General features: G+C 42.2%; 1 pseudogene across 1 annotated transcript; it reads right to left on the minus strand.

Moving 5' to 3' along the window:
• Positions 1–2,441: 2,441 nt before the first annotated feature.
• LOC310786977 (vitellogenin-like) lies at positions 2,442–19,431 on the minus strand (annotated as a pseudogene). The gene is made up of 16 exons: positions 19,426–19,431; positions 19,053–19,180; positions 18,711–18,826; positions 18,046–18,195; positions 16,315–16,566; positions 16,042–16,203; positions 15,788–15,936; positions 15,544–15,694; positions 13,136–13,293; positions 10,734–10,899; positions 10,104–10,229; positions 7,869–8,087; positions 4,785–5,000; positions 3,726–3,871; positions 2,638–2,776; positions 2,442–2,531 (listed from the first exon to the last, which is right to left on the minus strand). The product of its transcript is annotated as a vitellogenin-like (transcript).
• Positions 19,432–23,503: the final 4,072 nt, after the last annotated feature.

Here is a 23,503-nt window from a genome sequence, read left to right on the forward strand (position 1 = left end):
ATGTCAGCACAAGGTCAGCGTGGCCTCGGTGTCCTCGGCTGTCTGCGGCAGGTCATGTGACTCTCCACGTCGGCTGTCTGCGGCAGGTCATGTGACTCTCCACGTCGGCTGTCTGCGGCAGGTCATGTGACTCTCCACGTCGAACCAGAACACATCCTCAATCGGGGTCATCCCTATGTTCCCCGGGTCCTATGTTCCCCAGGTCCTATGTTCCCCGTTTTTGTGGGACCGGGGAACATAGAACCCTTTCTATGAACTTAGGTTTAGGCGTGGGGGTGGGAGAGGTTAGGTTTTGGGTTAGGGTCTGGGGGAGGTTAGGTTTAGGCATGGGGGGAGGTTAGGTTTGGCGTCGGGACTGGGAGAGGTTAGTGAAAAACGGGGAATATAGAACCCGGGGAACATAGAACCCGGGGAACATAGACATGATCCCCCTCAATCAGCCTGTCAAGCAGCACTTTAAAAACCCGCAGGATATTAGACATGTGAATGGAACATAATGACATCATTATAATGTGCTCATCCTGTTCAGCCTTTGATGGCCATGTCTTTCCTCTGCAGTTCAACACCATCTGGCTAAACCAGCACAGGGAGGTGAGGTGGAGTCACAGAGTAGTTAGGACATCACTCTTTGGTTAGGGTGCAACCATTGTCTTTGGCTACAGTGACACATCCCATTTGCTATGACTCAGGGGTTCCCACACCTACATCAAAATCAAGGACTTTCCAGGCCCAATTTCCTCAAATTCAAGGACCCAATACGGCCTAGTTTGAGAGACAGGGATCAAGGTTAATCACTGTTACAACACTGAGAATGTTTATGAGAACTAACAGCTTTACAGAAGCTCACAGACAACGATTAAAAAGAGAGAGAGAGAGAGGCTTGAATGTGTGAACACTTCTCAAATGTGCTGTGTTACAATTTTATATATATATATATATATATATATATATATATATATATATATATATATATGGCTCAGTTATAATATGCGAGTGCCAATTCATGTTCGTCAGATCTTTGAGCAAATCACAATCACGACGGTTATATTCACATCCTTATCAATAACAAATCACAATGCAAGATGGCTATATTTCACATCCGTATGAGTAACTGTGCAAGAATATTTAAATATTGAAACAATATAGTCCAAACATCCCATAAACTGGACACTTTGCATTGAAGGGCATGCAGTGCTCTGTGGCTCTAAACGTTGAGGGCGGGATGACTTTCTGCACGGCTGCCAAAGTAACCAGGAGTCGTGTTGGATCAGCTTAGCCAACACACAGTGTTGTAGGTCATCCAGTCCGTACACATCAGAAAGCCTCCAAACAGAGCAGGAAATTAACCTTCTCATTCACAGACGCCCACCTTATTCCAACTTTCACTATTTTTCCAACCCAATGGGATTTGAATACTACAGGAGCTCACTCATCACAGTCTTCATCATAAGCTTGGCAGGTAGACACACTTGGCAGCTTCAGCATTTGCACTGTTTTTTGGCGGGGTATCAAGTCCCCTCCCATCTCTCACATAATTGAAGTAAAATCAGTTTTCCAAATCGAATGTCAGGCTAATTACATTCTATTTAACCAATTAACCACTACAGAAGCTCACTCTATTGAGATTACATGATTCGATTTGAAGCAAGTTTACGATGATTTCCAGGGATTTCATCAGTACTGATCGTTGTGTAACTTGACAATAGTGTGTGATATTTATCAATGAGCTCCGTTTATGCTTATATCAATACGATATCAGTAATTTGGTTATCACAAGTATTTTTGCTCAAGCGCTCAGTGAGAGACACCTTTAGAATCCATTCGATATAGTCTTTAATCTTAGCGAGTGCCTATTTTAGTAGAAGCAGAAAGTAGAAATGGAACTCGGTGGAAATGTAGTTAGAAATAGACATGGTAAAGTCAAAGAAAACTAAAGAACAGATGCTGTTCTGCATTTTAATCTGACTCAAAAAGCAAAAATTAGCTTAAACATTTCTCGGCCGATTCACTATGAAGATACAATATTTTGGGACAAACACAAATTTAGAATAATTCTTCAAAGGAGGGTGTTCAATATTTACATGCTTTCAACTGAGTAAATCTGGACCTTTGCAGATTATTTCCAAACTACTGTCTTCTGACGGATTACTGATGCGTCTTTTATGATCGTGACGTTCGGCGTGGCGGTTGAGTGGCGGTTGAGATTTTGGTTTCGCCGTTATCTCTGTGAAAGAGACATCTGGCTCCCATCTGGGCTGTGTTGCCTTTCTGCAACGCAAAACACATTTTAGAAAACGAGCTAAAGCGGCGTAGCTCTTTGCTTCGTTTTGCTTGTCAGTTGTGCTCCGAAAACTGTCATTTACACACATGCATATACTCATACAGTGAGGAGGAACATTCAGTTATGCTCAATCAAGCTGGCTTGTGTTGCTCACATGTCTTTACGCATCTCCAAAGCTGTCCATTGTTGTGTTGGGTTGAAAACTGGCAACCGGCATTGGAATAGGAATAGCCTGGCGGTATACAGTATACTGACAAGACACAAAAACGACACAACCATGTCAATTATATGCAATGCTAGGATTGAGGATTTAGGCATTAAAATATAATGTTGGTCGTGAATATTTCCTCCCACACCTCTGGGAATTTCAGCTTCATATCTATGCTGTCTGCTGAGGCAGCAACAACGGATGCAGAAACCTCCTGCTTGGCGTTGATCTCATGTTGCTGGTAGAAGCCGAGGAGGAAAGCCATGCCTGGGATGTATCGTTCAACTCTAGGGAAGGTAGAAATAAAGAAGAAGAAGAATGTTTGCAGCAAAATGTGTCCGTTTGTGTCTGTCAGAATCACAAAACACTCTAGAGTCTGTTTCCCCTCGCTCTAGTCAAGCATTAAAGGAAAAGTTCACCCAAAAATGAAAATTAATGCTCAAAAGTCATATGATCTACTCAGCCCCATGATGGGGGAAGAGTCGGGTGAAGTTTCTTTTACTCAAGTTAAGTTTATTTGTATAGCCCTAATTCACAAGCATGTCCCAGAGGGCTTCACAGAAAATATGTCTAGCTAATTCTAGCTGACACAACAGTAGCAAATGACAGTAGTAATAATAACACATTGAACAATTGATAGAGAAATATAGAAATATAGAATAGAATGGGTGCCATGCTTTAGGGTAGAATGGGTGCCATGCTTTAGAATAGTGGGGGAAATAGTGGGGGAGGAGAGATCAGGAAAGGGAGGCGGTGGGGAGGGTGCAGGGGAGGGAGAGCAGGGGGAATGTGAGAGAGGAGAGAGCAGAAAAGTGATGAGGTGGGGAGAGAATGGGAAATGGAGGTGTATAGGAGGTGGGGAAGGAGTAGGGGAAGGGGGAAAGAGGAGAGAGCAGGAGAAGGGAGGGGGAGGGAGAGCGGGGGGATGTGGGGGAGGAGAGAGCAGGGAAAGGGAGGAGGTGGGGAGGGAATGGGAAATGTGGGGGAGAAGAGAACAGGGAAGGATAAAACATTTGTGGAGTTTTCCAGGGAAACACAGTTACAGCATTCTGCTACACAAAGTGAATGGTGACCAACTTTCAAATGTAAATCTGATCCAAGCCCCAAAATGCCAAGTTGACTTGAAAAGATGCCAAACTATCAATATGGAGGCATTTTATTTATTTATTTATTTATTTATTTATTACCTCCCATCACAATACAACCAAACTGCCCCCCATATACGACGCAGCTCACGTTCTGCCTATCTCCGCCATGGCGTCTGGGATCTTGGTCCAGTGCACCTTGGCCTTGAGTGTTGGCTTGCAGCCGGGCAGATGTAGAGTGGCAGCCTTCATTGACAATTCATACGTCTGACATTCAGCTCCCCATCTCATGTGCGCCTAGTCCAGACACACAAGAGATCAGTCATGGAAGCAGCCTCTCCAAATTGCAGGGTTCATAGATAACACATGAACCTTCGCTTGTTTGCTGTTATGTGAGATACACTAGTATTGTTTGTAACCTATTGCACTGTAACTTAGCCAAAGTGAAACGTCACTTCCTGCTTTCTCCCTGTACCAGCACTGCGAAAATATGAATGGCGGTGGACGGAGAATAAGGTTACTTTTTTGATCCCGTTTGAATTGTGCCACGGGGTGCCAACGCTAATTTTGTCCATTTAAAACGTAACTTTGCATGTCAAGAAAGTGACAGTTTGTCGCCAAACTGTTGCACTAGATGTTATAAATCCAAAAGACTACATACACTGTCGCCTAAGTGACGTCACTTTCTCTACCGGCAAAGCTGAAGACCGGCAACATGCTACGAGCTTCCACGAGCTATGTCGTTTTTATACGAAACTAACCCCTACGTTTCAGTTTGACGACAAACTGTGACTTTCTTGACATGCAAAGTTATGTTTTAAATGGACAAAATTAGCGTTGGCACCCCGTGACACAATTCAAACGGGATCAAAAAAGTAACCTTATTCTCCGTCCACCGACATTCATATTTTTCGTAAGCGCTGGTACAGGGAGAAAGCAGGAAGTGACGTTTCACTTTGCCTCTCTATTGTATTTTGCAATGCGGTATTATATGATGTTCAAGAAGTTTGCCTGTAAGGTGATGTAGTGTGAATGACTCTGTGACTATACCTCCACTTGCTCAGTGTTTGCACATGTGTCACCATTTAATGTATCTTTTCATGTATTGTCTGTGTGTAAAATGCAGCATTTCCCCCCTCTAACTCCAGACAAATAAAGTCACCTTGAACCTCGAACACACCAAAAGAAGCCGTCTACATGTATGTATTACCTTAGCCTCTGCATGGAGCTCATTCAAAGTGGCATCAGTGCACATCTTCTTCCAGTTGTTTTCTTCTCCAAACTGGGACACGATCAGCTGGACATTCTCCACGCCTGCCTCTGGCGTGTAGTAGAGCGCTGTGACCTAACCCTCAGGCGTGGTGCTGCCGCTGATGGCCAGGGCTTTGATGTTGATGAACACAGCTTCAGGTGTGGAGTCCCACACCTGAGGAACGCAATAGGAAACTGTTCATTAGGTTTCATGGTAGGTGCATCATATCCTGTATGGTTGAGTGATGCATCGCTTGTGGCCAGGGCAATGAGGTAAGAATCAAACAAAAACCATAAGGGAGAGAAAAACAAATATGCTATATTCAGAATTAAGAATTAACTGTTTGCATGGCTGAAAACTGTCCATTGCATCATGCTTTAGCGTACTTGTGTTACGTTGTCTGGGCGACTGCGACGAGACCTTCTGCTGCTTGGGGCTGAATCTGAGGAGACACTGAAATGATTGGTGGCTTCCTGTAAACATAAATCAATAAGGATTCAGAGAATTTGAATGGGGAACATGACAGAACAGGTGCTGTGATAATAACAACAAGCGTAGCCAAATACCTTGGAAAGCCTCCTCGGAGTTTCAAGCAGTTGGCGCACGCTCTGGATTGGATGCCTGCTTGGGCCGGCGTCAACCTCAAAGTGGATTTTGTCAACAGGTTTGACAGCGTGGGCTGATGAAGGAGACACGTGATGATTGAAGGCATCGACAGTGATGGAAATCTACTGTTTCTTTGTTGCATGAGCTACTGTCAACACAGCAATAAAGGTGCAAACTGGAACAGAAAAAGGTTGAATGAGTGATGCCAAGAGAACCATTTATGGTTCCACAAAGAACCTTTCAGGAACATTTTAATATGGTTCTTTGAGTTCTTAATGAGTAGTTATTCGATGGTGGATGATGGCATGAATGTGGAAAATAACATAGCATTGTAACAGCGGGGGGGGGGGGGGGGCAGTGTGCTCACCCCACGCTCGTTACAGTGTTACAGTATAGGGCCAGTGTGCTCACCCCACGCTCGTTACAGTGTTACAGTATAGGGCCAGTGTGTTCACCCCACGCTCGTTACAGTGTTACAGTATAGGGCCAGTGTGCTCACCCCATGCTCGTTACAGTGTTACAGTATAGGGCCAATGTGTTCACCCCACGCTCGTTACAGTGTTACAGTATAGGGCCAGTGTGCTCACCCCACGCTCGTTACAGTGTTACAGTATAGGGCCAGTGTGTTCACCCCACGCTCGTTACAGTGTTACAGTATAGGGCCAGTGTGCTCACCCCACGCTCGTTACAGTGTTATAGTATAGGGCCAGTGTGCTCACCCCACGCTCGTTACAGTGTTACAGTATAGGGCCAGTGTGCTCACCCCACGCTCGTTACAGTGTTATAGTATAGGGCCAGTGTGCTCACCCCACGCTCGTTACAGTGTTATAGTATAGGGCCAGTGTGCTCACCCCACGCTCGTTACAGTGTTATAGTATAGGGCCAGTGTGCTCACCCCACGCTCGTTACAGTGTTATAGTATAGGGCCAGTGTGTTCACCCCACGCTCGTTACAGTGTTATAGTATAGGGCCAGTGTGTTCACCCCACGCTCGTTACAGTGTTACAGTATAGGGCCAGTGTGTTCACCCCACGCTCGTTACAGTGTTACAGTATAGGGCCAGTGTGCTCACCCCACGCTCGTTACAGTGTTATAGTATAGGGCCAGTGTGCTCACCCCACGCTCTGATTGGCTGGGCTGTTATGCTGTCTGTGGTTGGTCAATTCGTATGTCTGTCACGTCTCTTTGGGGGGCAGGCGTTAACCACTTTTCAGAGTTGTCTTCCCAGACGTAGATGTATCGTATCTACGGCTGGCTACTGCGATACTAGGGTGAATTCCGAAATGTCATTCTAGAGTGCCACAGGAATGAGCAACACCCGGAAGTTGTCATCGCCAGGTTCCCTCGTCTCCAAGTCAATGGGTGTTTTTGTATAGGTTTTTTGGCGATCACATTTACACTTCAAAAATGTATTTGTGAAGATTGTCTTGCTGAACAGACAGGTCTCCGTATCATAAACTTGTGTTAACCACAGACCTTATTTCAGGCATCTAACCAAAATCCCCATACAAAAAACCCAATTGGGTTCCACATGAGGGAACCCAGCACAATGCTAACTTCAGCACAATGCTAACTTCAGGGTTGGCCTTACAAAAATACGTCATCCCTGCGATACTCTATTGCAAGCAGTACAATCTCACTAAATTTCTTGCAATGGTCTAGGCATGTAAACGCAATGTCCTGGGTTTGATTCTGGCCCAGAACCTTTGTCTCTCTCTCTCTCAATCTTTCAGGTCACTTCTCCACTCTGATTGGCTAAATGGACGGTGACAAATCCGCCCGTCCAGAAAAAAGTTAAACTGGGCGGAAATCTGACGGACAACGGACGGCTGTCATCAGTATGTCCGTGCTCTTATTCTGAATTGGAGAGAACTTTCTGAATTTTCAGAGTAGGCGATGGGATACAGATCATGTTTATAGCATAAATATGTTGAAAAGGGTTACAGATTATTAAGAGTATAACTACTCGTCTCTGCGCAACAGCTCTACCCTCAAGCAGTGAGGCCTATCTGCTCCTCAACAGTTCAGTCCATGAACCCAATTTAACTGTGCCCCCTAGTGGTTTGTTTTTAATGTACCCATACACATTTTAATGCACCAAACACTTTGTAATTGCACCAGACACCCGTGCCTACTCTGCAGCGTACTTCCTCTGTCAGTATTGCATTATGTTTTTGCATATAGTACACTTTTGACCTAGAGTATTTTGATATGTTTATATAGCAATGTGTATTTGTATCGATGATGTGTGTTTGTCATTGTAATTGTTTTGTCTACTACTACGCCCACATCAAGACAAATTATAACCAATGTTTCATTGATATGGCAATAAACTATTGAATCTTGCATCTTGAATATGAAGACAAACTATATTGCTTTGGTAATTGAGTGTCTATAAAACGTCCAGTGCTAACTGCACACTATCTCTTGCTCTTACCCTGTGAGGGTCTCTGACAGCTATGAGTCTCATAGCCTGCACAGCAGCACTGAGCACATGGGGGCGGAGCTCCACGGGCGTGGCAGCCACTCCAGGGAGGAAGCGCATGATGGTTTTCATGCTGCCTGGATGACCGGCGTTCCCCAGGGCTTTCAGAGCAAGCACCATGTCTGCATCACTGGCCTTCCTCAGACCCTCCAGGGCCATGTCCAGCAGAGGCTAGCATGCAGGTCAACCAAACAGAAACACATATTCAACACCACATTTGCATGTTATATGTTAGGAGTTTAGCTGACACGATGATGAGAAGAATACGATTGAATGGTTAATGTTGCATAATAGTATATACCGGTAGTTGCATAGTGCAGTGGTTCTCAAAATGGGGGTCCGGGGACCCCCAGGGGTCCTTGAGGGGGTTCCCAGCCAAAAGGGGGGTACTTTATTTTCGCTATAATTCCATTCATAACACAGTGACTATTTTGGTCATAGGTTTCTATTAGGCTACACTTTCTGTAGCCTAATAAAACATCTAAAAAGCATCAATATTATTATCATATGGGGGAACATGGGACAAAATCCTATCAAATGGGGGTCTAATTTGTGTCAGTTTAGGGGTCGTTCATGTGAAAGAAAATTGAGAACCACTGGCATAGTATACCTATATATTTAAAGAGGACATGAAACATTTGATCATATGACTCTAGTTCTTTTGCATTTCACCTCAGACAAGACAGGACTCTGCTTTCAAGTCTGAAATGTGCCTAGATTTGCTCGACAGATGAACATTTCAGCTTTTCATCATCTAGGGCGCTGCTAGATGATGTCACTAGCTTGACTGTACAGCACAGTAGTAACAATGTTGAATGTTTTGATGAATCAAAACGACCACAATCCAAGTCAGAAACACAACAGCAGCATATGCTGTGACCCTGTTAGAAGTCAAAATAACTAACTAGCCTGTATTCCAGCAGCGCACTAGTTGGAGAAAAGTTGACATGTTGTTCATCTTTTTTTTCTTCATGAAAATCAGTCTTGTGACTGCAATTGTCGTGCATTTACATTTTGCTAAAATGTTCATTAATGTACACTGTCCCCTATTGCAGAGGTTCTCAAATGTTTTTCAGCCAAGGACCCCTTACAAGATAGAAAATATACCGGGGACCCCCTCATTCTGATTGGTGATTTTGGGCTAAGCTTAATTGTTTCCACGGTAACGTGCTTGACTTTTAATTTGATAGGTTTGTTATTAGAATGTAATCCATGAACCATTTTAGATTTAAAGCATGAACTATTTTCGTTGAACTATGAAGATTTTTTACATTTACATTACGTCATTTAGCAGACACTTTTGTTTTGTCCAAAGCGACTTATCACAATTTGTCAACAGTACAGAAAACCACTATGCCACACAATCAATGACAGCCAAGATATTTTGATAGACTAGCACCATGTAGGAAGTAGTTTGAGAAGGAATAAGTAACATGTAGCATTTTCTTTTTTTATTATTATTATTATTTTTTTATTTTTATTTTTTACCTGAAAACTTTTCGCGGACCCCCTGGCAAAGTGCCACGGACCCCTGGGGGTCCACGGACCCCCATTTGAGAACCACTGCCCTATTGAACAAATAAAAATGTAATTGAATTGAATCTTTCTAGCAAATCGAGATACATTTCAGACTTGGAAGCAGTGTCCTGTCCTGTCTGAGGTGAAATGCAAATCAACTAGAGTCATGATCAAATGTGTCTTGTCCTCTTTAAGGATAAGGCTGGTGTTTCTTTCATTCATTGCATACGCCAACAAATCCTATGAAAATACCTAAATCTGCAATGATTTTGTTTTGCCAACAAGTCTCATCCATGTAGCTGAATTAGATGTATTTGAATTACATTAGCTAAAAACTACAACAGTCTGAATTTTCATGGTAACAGTAGTAGCATTTTTTTTTTAAATCAAAACTGTCTTTGTGATCTGTATTTCAAAGATTTCTAGCTTACAAGTGGAGCCAATGACGCCCAGGTTGACAGGATCAAACGATACGTGGGATGTGAGAAAGTAAGTCGGAGTAGAGAATGCATTGATTTTGTTTTTTTCTTATGATTTGTTGATGGTAAGCAATGCATTAAAAAACACCAGCCTTATCCTTTAAAAGCTTCAAAGTAAATTCTTATCTCATGTCACTGGATGTCTCAAATATTGATGAGAGAAAATGGAGTTGTGGCTTTGTTTGATTACCTGGACAGCAGCTACTGGACAAGGTGTGTTATAGGAACAGAACTTATTCACCAGGGAAGCGTAGGCAAGCAGCACAGTTTGCCACACATACGTATGTGATTGACTGAAGGGCATGGTCAGGAACTCCTAGAAAACAAGAGACAATCATTTGTTTTACTTTGTTTCTCATCTGGATTTCCCAGATGCAATTTAGAGAGAGAGTGGCATCAGCGGAGGACCAAAATGCATGATGACTCATTAGCCAATGAACTGCCAGGAAGGGGTCTCGCGCTACTTTTGAATGCTAAAATAAAGATGATAATCTACAATTTGATAAAAAAAAACACACACATTCAAAGTACAACACAAACTGTAAATTTTTATGCAACTCAACAGTGCTGCTTAATCCAGGACCTTACTTCCTGGAACTCTTGAGAGTAAAAAACTGGTCCATTGGAGTGAATGGAGGCTCTTCTATATACACGGCTCTGGGATTTCCCACAGAAAACCTGTTCTATTACTTACGATTGATGCTGAAACAATTTCCTTTATACATTTCAGCATCTCTCATTTGTTATAGAGAGACTGCCCGTGGTATCATGTTCCTACACTGTGAAAAAAATTACTTCTCCTTCTTCAGTGAGAGTTCACTTTAGCCATCTCGACCAATTCAGGGCAAGTTTCGAGATGGTTAAATGCCAGCAGAAGGGTTTCCAAAGCTTCAGCGGCAGACACGTCTCCAGCCTTGAATCTCAGCTCCAGGAACTTCAGGACTCGGGCATCGTTGACCTCAACGATCATGTCCAGAAACCAACGTCTATCAACCACAAGGTGAAAGAAGATACGATGCGTGAAACAGAGATGCAATGGTCTTATCACTTATGTAGCTTAAGAGGATGATGGGGGTGGGGTGAAAAGGAAACAATAAAACATAAAGATTTTATAAAGTCAGGCTCAGATGTAGCTTTTCATTACACTGACACTATGAAAATACCATTCATCAATATAAATGTGCTACACTGAAATTTTTACTGAAAGTTACCGAAAAGTAGTAATTAGTTACAGTTACTAGTAGTTACTTGTCTCAAAAGTAATTTGATTACTTTACAAATGACTGGATAATAAAAGTAATTATTTCGTTCCCCCCCTGATTTTTCCACATTTTCCCCCCAATTGTACTTGGCCAATTTATCCCATGGTGCCCTATTGGCTGCCCCGGTCGCTGCTCCACCCTCTTCCGATCTGGGGAGTGCCGAGACTAGCACCATGCTTCCTCCGACACATGTGCAGTTGCCAGCCGCTTCTTTTCACCTGACAGGGGAAGCTTCACCGGTAGGATGTAGCAGCACATGGGAGGATCACGCTATTCCCACCAGTTCAACTTCCACCCCAACCAGGCGTCCCGACCGACCAGAGGAGGCGCTATTGCAGCCTCACATGACAGGACACAGGACACATACCCCCAATCTGGCCTCCCACCCTCAGGCACAGCCAATCGTGCCTGTATGGACGCCTGACCAAGCCGGCGGTAACGTGGATACGAACCTGCGACCCCCGTGTTGGTAGGCAGGTAATCTCCCGCTACACTACCCGGATGCCCCATAATTATTTAGTAGGGGTGTCACGATACACTCAGTTCACGATACGATACGTATCACGATACTGGGTTCACGATAAGGATACGATACGATACGATTTTAACAATATTTTTTTAAACTTGAATAATGACAATATATGACTGGAAAAGTAGTATTTTATTTGAAATGCACAAATACAAAACATGCTGTTGTGGGAAATTGTTATTACAATAACAACTAGAAAAAACATGAGATTGGAGATAAGGCTTATCTTGAAATAGAATGAGTTACACCGTCACTTAGATTTACTTTGAACTAAAAGGTTTCTCAGCAGTATAAATTCTCATTATGCATCTTCAGTTTTTCTTCAAACTCAAACAACAAGACTTTTCTTAGTCTATTTTTTATGCATCTTCAGTTTTTCCTGTCAAGTAAACAGTTTTGCCAGAAACTCAATTGAATGGTTTCTCTCCTGTATAACTTCTCATGTGTCTCTTCAGAGACTTGTTCAACTGAACTACTTTCCACACATTGAACTTCAACAAACAAAGACGTTTCTTTGTCTATTTTTGAAAAAAAAAAAAAAAAAATTGCGATATGAGATTTCATCTCAACGATACATATCGTGACGTTTTACTATCGCGAAATTTCGTGGGACGATATATTGTGACACCCCTATTATTTAGTAATTAAGACAGATTCTTTGTTTTGATTTAGACTTGTCATTTAGCTTTACAACTGATTTTGTATCCTCAATATGTCCTCAATGAAGGAAAAAAAGTGTTAAGGAAATGTATGAAGGGAAATTTTTGAAAATGACCTATATGATGCTACCAAAAACGTTTATTTATTTATTTTTTAACATTTTTTTTTATTTTTTTTTATTATTATTTTTTTTTCTCCTTGAAGCAAAAAACATACAGGATATAAGTGATGAGATTTATGGCACATAATAAAAAAAAAAAAAGGCTTCCATAGGCTACCATCATATTTAGGTAATTTTCAAAACTTTCCCTTCATACATTTCCTTAACACTTTTTTTCCTTCATTGAGGACATATTGAGGATACAATATCAGTTGAGTTTGGTTTTGTTGCAATTAGTGTGAGGTTGACCCACATATTTGCGTAAAATGCCTGGACTATAAGTGTGAAAACTTTTACACAATTTTGTATCTTCTAGCATTTTTATATCAAAATCCCATCCCATTTCACCCAAACTCCCACCCATCACAAAATTATGTTTCAACTGGAAATAAGTCAAATTAGAGAAGCAAGATAGGTGTCTTTAAACTGATATTTTACCAATTGGGTTTGCTTGTTCGTTTCATCAGTATACTACCGTTGGTTTGATTTATTTGTTACTTGAATGCTGAAAAGGTTGCATTCTTTATATATTGTAGGATTTGGGATGGGAATTGTTCTGCGTCCTAAATGGACCAAATATGAGCTCTGTATGACATTAGCTAAATACTCACCTGTGTTCCTCATCTCCTGCAAATTGCTTCCACATTGCCTCAAGGCCTTCAAAGGGGATCACACGGAGGAGCTGATATAACTTCATGGTGTCTTCTGTTGTTGAACTATCAATCTGGTACATATTAGCTTGAGCCAAGTGCTTAATAATTTCAACAGCCTGTGGAGATAAAAAGAGATAACAAAGGTTACGTATAACTCTAGTTATATGATCACAGGTGGAGCCTAGTGACATTCATTTGCCTCAACGTATCACGAAAGAGGAATCGTACACTGAAATTTGCATTTCAACCAATTAGAGTGAAGCGATGCACATAAAAGCAGTGGTAATGCTGCCCAAGTTCCACTTTTCAATCACAGCTAGCAACCATGGCGCAGTAGGTCACCGACCACTAAGCTCCATCTGTGATCATGTAACTAGAGTTACAATACGTAACCTTCATTATATGTCTTCCAGGCGTGATTTCTAACCCCACATAGGATAAGGAATAACCACGCCCTGTGGCGCTGGGATTGGCCAGGAGCATTGAAGCTTGGGACTAAAGCACCTGGGTTTTTTCATCTTTTAAAATAAAGATGTTTAAAAAACTATTGCTTGTTACATTTTCAGTGCTGTACCTTTTCTCTGGGTAAGAATTGAGCTTGAAATTAACAATATGATACATTATATTATATGAGCTATTAACGTGAACACAACACCGTTTATATTATTGCATGTTTTTGTAGATTGTGTACATTGTGTAGATTACAATTATTATGCTTATTATTATTATTACTATGCTAAGGAAGGTAGGTGACCATAATTCATTTCAATGTCCGCTCTCAATGTCCGCTCTCGAAATCGCTGTCCGTTCTCAAGAGCTATTCAGTTGGTTCATGAAATCGCTGGGCTGCGTGCCCTCCAGTGTTGCTCCTGGCCAATCCCGGCGCCACAGGGCGTGGTTATTGCTTATCCTATGTGGGGTTAGAAATCACGCGTCTCCCAGGCTACGCCTAGTGGCATCCATTTATCTACAGATGTTGCCGGTTTCCAGGGTCATTATTGCCGCCGCAGGCCGAGTTCTTTGTTTTTCTTTGGCTCCTAGTTCAGTGAGTTTTTAAATGTGATCCAAGGGTTAAATTGGCACCTTGACCAGGATCTCCAAACGCTTGAGGAGAAAATGGCTGAACACCAGTTTCTCCCCAAAACCCTCGTGGCAAGAGGAGACCGCTGCGCTGACGCATACACCTTGATGGAACAGGTCCTATTGAGTAGCTCAAAGGATCAAGGTTCTGTACGGTACTGTACGTGGAGACCGTAGACTAGATGATGATGTGCACCACACAACGTCATCAGTCAAACCAGCGTGCCTCAGTCTGTCCCTCTCAGGAGACTGATCTTGAGCGGCTGCCTCAGGAGGGGCACAACTGCTATTGTCCCTCCTGCTTGAGACACCGCCCCCCCAAAACTGGGGGACCTTTCAGAGCGGGACCGCCAGCATCCGTCTCATCTCCGTGTAGCACGGTGCCATCACGTGGTCCGGGGCTACCAGGATGATCGACAGTGTCTCTGTCTCCTCACCCTCACCAAAGGGAGGGGGATGAGCAAGTGGGGAGGGAAGGCGTACGTACTGCATGTGATTTGATTTTATTTGATTTTATTAGACGTCAATCATAGAAAAAACAAGTTACAACAAGTTTATCAGAGCGTCAGGGATACAGACACATGAAAGTCTTTCGACTTATTTCCACTGTGGTCCCTGGACTGGGACAAACAACATAGTAACAAATACATACAATACACCAATTAACACCAATAAATAAAATAAATAAAGCATCCTAAGCTACACTACTGTACCTACAGCATAAACACACCAAGAGTTAATACTAAAAAAGGTGACCATTCTATGTGTGTGTGAACTCATCCACTCGCCAGTGGAGGGGCACCGCGGGGGAACAGGTAGATCCACAGTGGGACAGTGTGTGTTCTGCCGATTGGTGAACAGGCCCACCTCCGCCCTCCTGAAGCGGGACCAAGCCACCTAGTTAAACATTTATGTTTCGAGCCTACGTCTTCGTCAGGGTCCGAATTTCTGACCATTTCCAACGTAGGATGGAAACGCCATTATATAAATGGATGCCACGAGGCAGAGCCTGTGAGAAAGTGATGCTTAGACATTTATTTATTTAAAATGCATTGTGGCCGTGTGGAAACGTAGGTCCTTTGCGAGACAATCCACTCTAGTCTTTCTGAAATATTGATTGCTGAAATTTCAATTGCTTTTAATATTTGTTTTCATCATATCCATCCATTTTATTGATTGCCCCTTTTATCTGTCATCAGCTGCTGCTGTTCTATCTGTCTTTCTGCGAGGCACCTCCTGCCTCTTTCTGATGCTTTATGCAGATGAAATGTATCCATCACTGTTACCTTTGGCACAGGGTCGTCCAGGTTCTCTATCAGAATGGGGATAATGGCGTCCTTATCGGCAAACCTGTACACCAGGCTGCCCTTGTTCTCCATGGGGCCGACAGTGACGCTTACAGCTGTGTCACTAACACTGAGCAGCACCAATTCCTTCCTGCAAGAGAGGACATTTAAAGCGCCCATTTTGGATGAGCATTGCAGCTGATTGGACAGATTGTATTACATTACATGACATTAGATTGCTTACGTTGCTTGCATCTTGAAACTGCCGCCCTTCACATTGAAAGGAGTGAAGTGCTGGCGCTCCAGAGCGTGGGCTCTGGTAACGAGCCCATGCTCTTCCATTGGTCTGACTGTGTAAACATATCTCACAGTTGAAAAGACAGATTCTCCTTTCTAGATTTGGAGGACACAAATAAACAAAAGGATTATTGACTACTGCGGCCTATTATTTCATTTACTATCGTGGAATCAGATCTAGCCGCGGTGAGATAAACAGACCTCTTTGGATAATTTGTCGACAACCGTCGTAGCCATTCCCCGGTAAATTGCTGCTTTCTCCCTGCAGTTACTGACATCGACAACTTGAGTGATGATCATCTCCTTCCTTTTCATGTTTTCCTCGATTGCATAGTTACTCTGGCACAATCCATGAATGCCAAACTGCAGACAAAAATAAATGGACCTGTTTACTTACATGTTTCCCGTACTTTAGAGATTTGATGGTGAGAGTGGAGCAATTAATCATTTGTCAGTTGTGATTGGACCACGTACCTCCTCCAGCTCGTAGACTCTCTGGGTGGTCTTGACGGTGACTTGGAAGAAACCAAGTATCCCTCTCACGATGTTGACAATCGTGTCAGAAACCTCAGCGGGAGCGCGGATGTCGCTGACGCGTCCGTCGGCGTACTGGAACATGAAGGGCTTAGCAAACTGGGCGGCGATGCGTTGGGTGAGCTTTGGCGAGGCATCAAATGAATTCTTCCCAGGGAAACCGTTGAACTCCTCGAAGGCCAAATCTGAAACCTTTGAACCAGGGGATGAACTGAGATGTTGCATCATTCATATGACATATTCAGGGGAGGTATATGGTTAATCTTCTGGCTAATTCACCTCATGAAGAAGAGACAGTCTGGCTTGAGAGACGTAACAGGAAGCGTAAACACAATCGGAAGTTCTGATTGTGTCTACACTTCCTGTGACTCATAAACCTAGTCTGACTCATATGTGAGTCAGACTAGTTTGAGCAGGTAAAACAGCCGGCGTTTTGAACAGGAAGTCATGACACAATGGGTCAAGTGGGCGGGGCTACATAAGGTGAATAGAGTACCGCAGGGATGATGTATTTTTTGTAGGCTTAACCAGAAATGGCAGCCATTTTGGTTCGTCAGTGGAAAAGTCTGTGGGGTTTTAGAATGGGGATTTCACTTAAATGCATAACATAAGATCTGTGGTTAACAAAAGTTTATGGGAGCACAGATTTGGGTTGAGCAGGATAATCTTGACAAACGTGAATCACTTTTAAGCCTCTCGAGGACATGCGGACGGGCACGCATTCCTTCAGCGTTCACAGCGTCCTAGGTGGGAATCGAACCCAGGACCTTCGAGCTGTGAGGCGACAGCGCTTACCACTGCACCACCGTACCCCCACTTTTAAGCCTTTTGAAGCGTTTTCTAAAAATTGCATTTAAAAAATGCAATTTAAAAAAATGCATTTAAAAAACGCATTTACGTTCCAAAATTCATAAAAGTTAAATTCGCACTCCCATAATCTTAATAACCACAGACCTTATTTTATGCATTTAAGTGAAATCCCCATTCTAAAACACCATTCCGTTTTCCCCTGACGAACCCGGAAATATACTTCCGGAGTCATTCCTGCGATGCTCTATTTATGGTTCAATGTCAAAATGTCAGCATACATGCATACAACATACATATTTCAAACACTAGATGGCGCAAAGGTGCTGTGGAGAGATTGGCACACACTACAACTGTTTGCCACATTCTTTTTTACATTGCATGCTAAAGTATAGCTGAAGTAGACTATACAGTATATTATTATCAACACTATAGTCATTGAATAACCAAACTTGAAGGCACTTGAAGTCAGTTAATCTGCCAAGTCACAAACTTATTTTCGTGCTTGCATTAATGTTGTTTCTGCATTTTGTGGATGAAATCAAGGAGTACTTTACAAAATTAATATTTACATGCTGAACAGTTTCACATGAAACTGATGAGGGGCTGGAAAGGTCTGTGCAACTTTTTAACGGATGTTTATCAAATGTAGGCTACATACAAATATTTTATAATACACAAATGAATGAGAAATAGAATAACATTATTTACTGTGAATCAGATACAAACTAATTTAACATCATGTCATTACTAAAGGGTGTCCTACTCACTTACAATATTTATAATGTGATAATAACTTTGTTATTCATGAACTCATAGCTTGTTAGGCTTAGAAATGTCAATATTCTATTGTTAGCTTCTTACCTGAAGCATGAAGGTTTGTGCAGACACACCAAATATCTTCACCTTACACATCATTCTCACGCCTGACTCTGCCAGGTTTGGCATGCCACGTCCAAAATTCATCACTCCCACATACTGGTACTCAGGTTTTCCTCGGGTTCAGACCTGGCTCTGAAATGTATTACCAAAATCAAATGTCATTTTTACATGTTCTATATGGACAGCCTTTGAATAAGCTAATTTTATTATTCTGTCCAAGAAAAAACAAACAAATAAACAAACACACAAAACAACAACACTCACCATATTGGACCTGTATCCATCTCCTCCATGTAACTTTCCTAGAGAGCAATGTGTGTGCTAACAGACCTGTATCCATCTCCTCCATGTAACTTTCCTAGAGAGCAATGTGTGTGCTAACAGACCTGTATCCATCTCCTCCATGTAACTTTCCTAGAGAGCAATGTGTGTGCTAACAGACCTGTATCCATCTCCTCCCAATGTGTGTGCTAACAGACCTGTATCCATCTCCTCCATGTAACTTTCCTAGAGAGCAATGTGTGTGCTAACAGACCTGTATCCATCTCCTCCATGTAACTTTCCTAGAGAGCAATGTGTGTGCTAACAGACCTGTATCCATCTCCTCCATGTAACTTTCCTAGAGAGCAATGTGTGTGCTAACAGACCTGTATCCATCTCCTCCATGTTATTGAGGAAGTCTTCAGGTGTGGTCAGAATACTGTAACAACCCAACCCCAGTCCACTGTCAGTGCTCTGCTCTCTGGAGTGGTGGAAATGAGTACTGTGTGTATGGAGAGAGAGGAGAGAGACACTTCAGACATCTGTACCCATCAGACACTTACACATTTTCGGTGCCGACTGCCCACAACAACTGCAGACTAGAGTCAACAAAGACAGACTGGACCCAACTGGAAATCCTGTGTCAAACCAGGCTAAATATCTGGTGTGTAAACTAGCTATTAGATTCAATCAGTTTAAACATGACTGGTATGTTGTTCCATTGTTACCTGTTGAGGAAGGGGTCTGACCCACTGGTGGCCATGTTGTTGCTGTTGTTCTGACTGGCCCCAGCAGGTGGTAGTGATGAGGCTAAACTGTCTGCTTCCATAGGGATCTGACCACATAGCGCCACCTCCTGAGGAGAACAGCGGATGACAGCAGGGGAGAGGAGAGCCAAAAAGAAGAAGGAAAAAAAATCATCACGCTTAACATTAAAAAAATCTAAATGATCCAGCAACAAAAGCTGTCCAGAAATGTCACCGTAGTGTGTTTGGGTGGGTTTGGTGGGTCGCCAAATTTTCTTTTACTCCTAATGGCCTTAGCGGAGGGTGGGATGTCATAGAGGAGGTTTCCCTGAGCGCGTGCATATATAGTTTGTGCCGACATCTCGGACACAGGGGTGTCCACTGTCCAAAAGCTGTCCAGAAATGTCACCGTAGTGTGTTTGGGTGGGTTTGATGGGCCGCCATATTTTTTTTTTACTCCTAATGGCCTTAGCGGAGAGTGGGATGTCATAGAGGAGGTCTTCCTGAGCGCGTGCATATGTTTGGCAAGCTCCCACTCTGAACACAAACCTGTCCAGTGTGTGTCCAATTTGTAAAGGCTAGCACTCCAGTGAACAGGTTTTAGCCATTTACATAGCCTACTGAGAAGAGCGTTCTCAATGTTATTAAAACAGTTGGTGTTAAACAGAAACATAATTTGTATTGTATACCTTCGTTTAGATGCTTTGTTTATTGTTTTAATCTGCGAACTAACCATTTTTCTATGCCTTTTAAAAACATGAATTACGCCGCTTTTACTCTGAAGGTAACCGGAAGTCTTATATTCGCTAGCTCCGCAAACCGGAAGTAAAGCGGAAGTCTTATATTCGTTCATATGACACAGCTAGTGTCCTCTAGTAAGAGAGTGGCGTCAGCGGAGGACCAAAATGCAAGAATCATTAGCCAATGAACAGCCAGGAATGGGTCTCGCGCTACTTTTGGATGCTAAAATAAAGCCGATAATGTACAATTTGATTAATTTCAAGGGATGAAAAACCCTTTCAGAGTACAACACTGTCTATTTTGATGCAACTCGACAGTGCTGCTTTTTTTACTGAAGAGTTCCACTTTCTACTTCCTGGAAAAAAACTGGTCCATTGGAGTGAATGGAGATGTCGGAACTCTTCTATTATACGGCTCTGGACACAGCTATTCATAGCTATAAGCTAGACTTACTTCCGGTCTGTTGTTGCTACGCAAAAATGCTGAGGTGTTTACAGCAACCAGCATCAAGCTACTGCTAGTAGCCAGGCTCAGCACAAGACTTCCTGTCAATGTTTTTTTTCCCCAAAATAAGATGAATGTAAAATGAGCATACTGAACCATGCGAGATGGTACAGCAATGAGTGTCAAGCTACTGCTAGCAGCCAGGCTCAGGACAAGACTTCCTGTCAATGTTTTTTTTTTCCAAAATAAGATGAATGTAAAATTAGCATACTGAACCATGCGAGATGGTACAGCAATGAGTGTCAAGCTACTGCTAGCAGCCAGGCTCAGGACAAGACTTCCTGTCAGTGGTTTTTCAAAATAGGATGAATGTATAATTAACATATTGAATGATGTGGAGATGGTACGGCAAAAATTGTCAAGTTAGTGCTAGTAGCCAGGCCCAGGACAAGATTTCCTGTCAATGTTTTCGGAAATGAGATGAATGTAAAATTGATGGTCTGACTCTGACAATGGTGAGTTGTGGCACCTTTGACAGTAATATGTATTTTAAATTATTTTGAAGAAGAAATCTTCCTTTCTGCCCCTCTTTGATGTTATTCCATTTCATATGTTAATAAACTATATTAGTGTTTGTTTTCAAATTAAGTATTAGTATGAACCCCCCCCCCCTCCCTAAACTCTGGAGGCAGGCTTGTTTAAACTTTGGAGGCAGTGTATCACAGCAGGCTTGTTTGAATGCCTGAATAACCGGAAAGATTTTCGATGCAAGTCAAAAGTCTGTCTCGAGAGATTAGTATGAATGTTACAGTTAGTGATAGTATACATACACTGGAATACATGCACTACTTCTCCTTACCAGTGTCAGATCTGCTACACTGGACCTTCTCCCCATCTGACTACTGATCCTTACCAGTGTCAGATCTGCTACACTGGACCTTCTCCCCATCTGACTACTGATCCTTACCAGTGTCAGATCTGCTACACTGGACCTTCTCCCCATCTGACTACTGATCCTTACCAGTGTCAGATCTGCTACACTGGACCTTCTCCCCATCTGACTACTGATCCTTACCAGTGTCAGATCTGCTACACTGGACCTTCTCCCCATCTGACTACTGATCCTTACCAGTGTCAGATCTGCTACACTGGACCTTCTCCCCATCTGACTACTGATCCTTACCAGTGTCAGATCTGCTACACTGGACCTTCTCCCCATCTGACTACTGATCCTTACCAGTGTCAGATCTGCTACACTGGACCTTCTCCCCATCTGACTACTGATCCTTACCAGTGTCAGATCTGCTACACTGGACCTTCTCCCCATCTGACTACTGATCCTTACCAGTGTCAGATCTGCTACACTGGACCTTCTCCCCATCTGACTACTGATCCTTACCAGTGTCAGATCTGCTACACTGGACCTTCTCCCCATCTGACTACTGATCCTTACCAGTGTCAGATCTGCTACACTGGACCTTCTCCCCATCTGACTACTGATCCTTACCAGTGTCAGATCTGCTACACTGGACCTTCTCCCCATCTGACTACTGATCCTTACCAGTGTCAGATCTGCAGGTATCAATGGGTTAAGTGGACTTTCTGCTGATGACGCCCTCCAAGCATATCATGAAGTTATGATGTCAACCCTGGCGCATGCCATGGAGAAAGCTGATTGGATAGATAGATGTTGCCCCTTTCTGATTTAAACAAGATTTGAGCCAAGGAGAGCGTGGCTCAAGAGGTTTACGGCCACCTGACTTGTTCGGCTCAAATATCGGTCATTGTTAAGTATCTGTGTTGGATTTTTTTGCTGTGTCTCACAATTCATTTTACAATAATAATATAAAAAAGAAATCCTGTACTTATACTACACCAATTCTGCTCTGCTATATTTAATTTAATGCTATAATATAATGTGTGTAAGCCATATTTAGAGCCCATGGAAGTATGTGGCATTTCTACATCATATTGTTGAAATGGAGTTTCAAAGTTCAATGAACACGATGATTATGGCTGTTTGCTCACTTGGTCGGGGTGACCAGAGTTGAGATGACATTTCAGCATGTTGATTCTTGACAGATGTGGCATGATGGAAGTGACCATTAAACCCAGAAACAAAGGCTTTATTCATAACAGCCTGTAACCCACAAAACTGATGGTGTGTTTTAGGGATGTAACGATAACCGGTTTAAAATTCCTTATGATAACCGTACCGTTTCAAATTTTCATTATCGTTAAAACCGTGGTACCGTGATTACAGTGCTTTGAAAAACATGGTAAATACTGACCATCAACTAAAGTTGGCAACAGTCTCCCAGATGCAAACGTGCAGCCTTTTTTGGTCTGAGTTTTCAATATAAAACGTAAAATTATTTCATTGAGTCTCTCAGTACTTTTTGAACATTTTCATCAATCTTTTATGAATACCGTACATAATACAATAACCGTGATAATTTTGGTCACGATAATCGTGATGTGAAATTTTCATACCGTTACATCTCTAGTGTGTTTAAAACAAAAACATTCATTCCAAAATATGTTTAGTTCAGTTTGGATTATTTTAAATTGGATATTTTTTTTGTCATATAGCATTTTTTCTTTAGACCCAGATTGCTCAGGCAATACTGCAGTACATGAAGAGTCATATCCCAAAACTAGAGCAGAGAATTGAGACGAGATGGATACATGAAGAGTCATATCCCAAAACTAGACCAGAGAACTGAGACGAGATGGATAGGTGGGAAACTGACATTGTGGACTCTACAGTAAATACAGTTGGGTCTTCTCGTTTCATTTCATCGTTATATCCAAGATGTCTTGATGACATCATACAGATAATGTGACTGAACTGCTCAAGATTACAGGGAATAAGTGTGAGTTTCTTCCTTCACTGAGACATTGGGAAATAAAACACTGGCGGTGTACTGTAAGCTGAGATAATATAAGATTTGAGATCGAGAATAAGATCAAACAAAATTGTGACATTGGATTGATGAAGTTTTATTTTTGTGGAAGAAAAAAACAAAGAATAATACTTGAGTAATGCATATACAGTAAATGTTTAATTTCGACATCTGTGCTTACATCTGCATATATAGGATGACACTGCTCAAAATTGGTAACACATTTCAGACAACATACATGCTTATTGCAATTTATATAACATTATAATTCAAACAAACTAATTGACAACATTGGTCTGAAATAGATAATATCACAACAGAATGTAACTGAAGGTGGTGAGA

Source organism: Poromitra crassiceps (genome assembly GCF_964638095.1).
Source record: "Poromitra crassiceps genome assembly, chromosome: 12".
Classification (NCBI taxonomy): Eukaryota; Metazoa; Chordata; class Actinopteri; order Beryciformes; family Melamphaidae; genus Poromitra; species Poromitra crassiceps.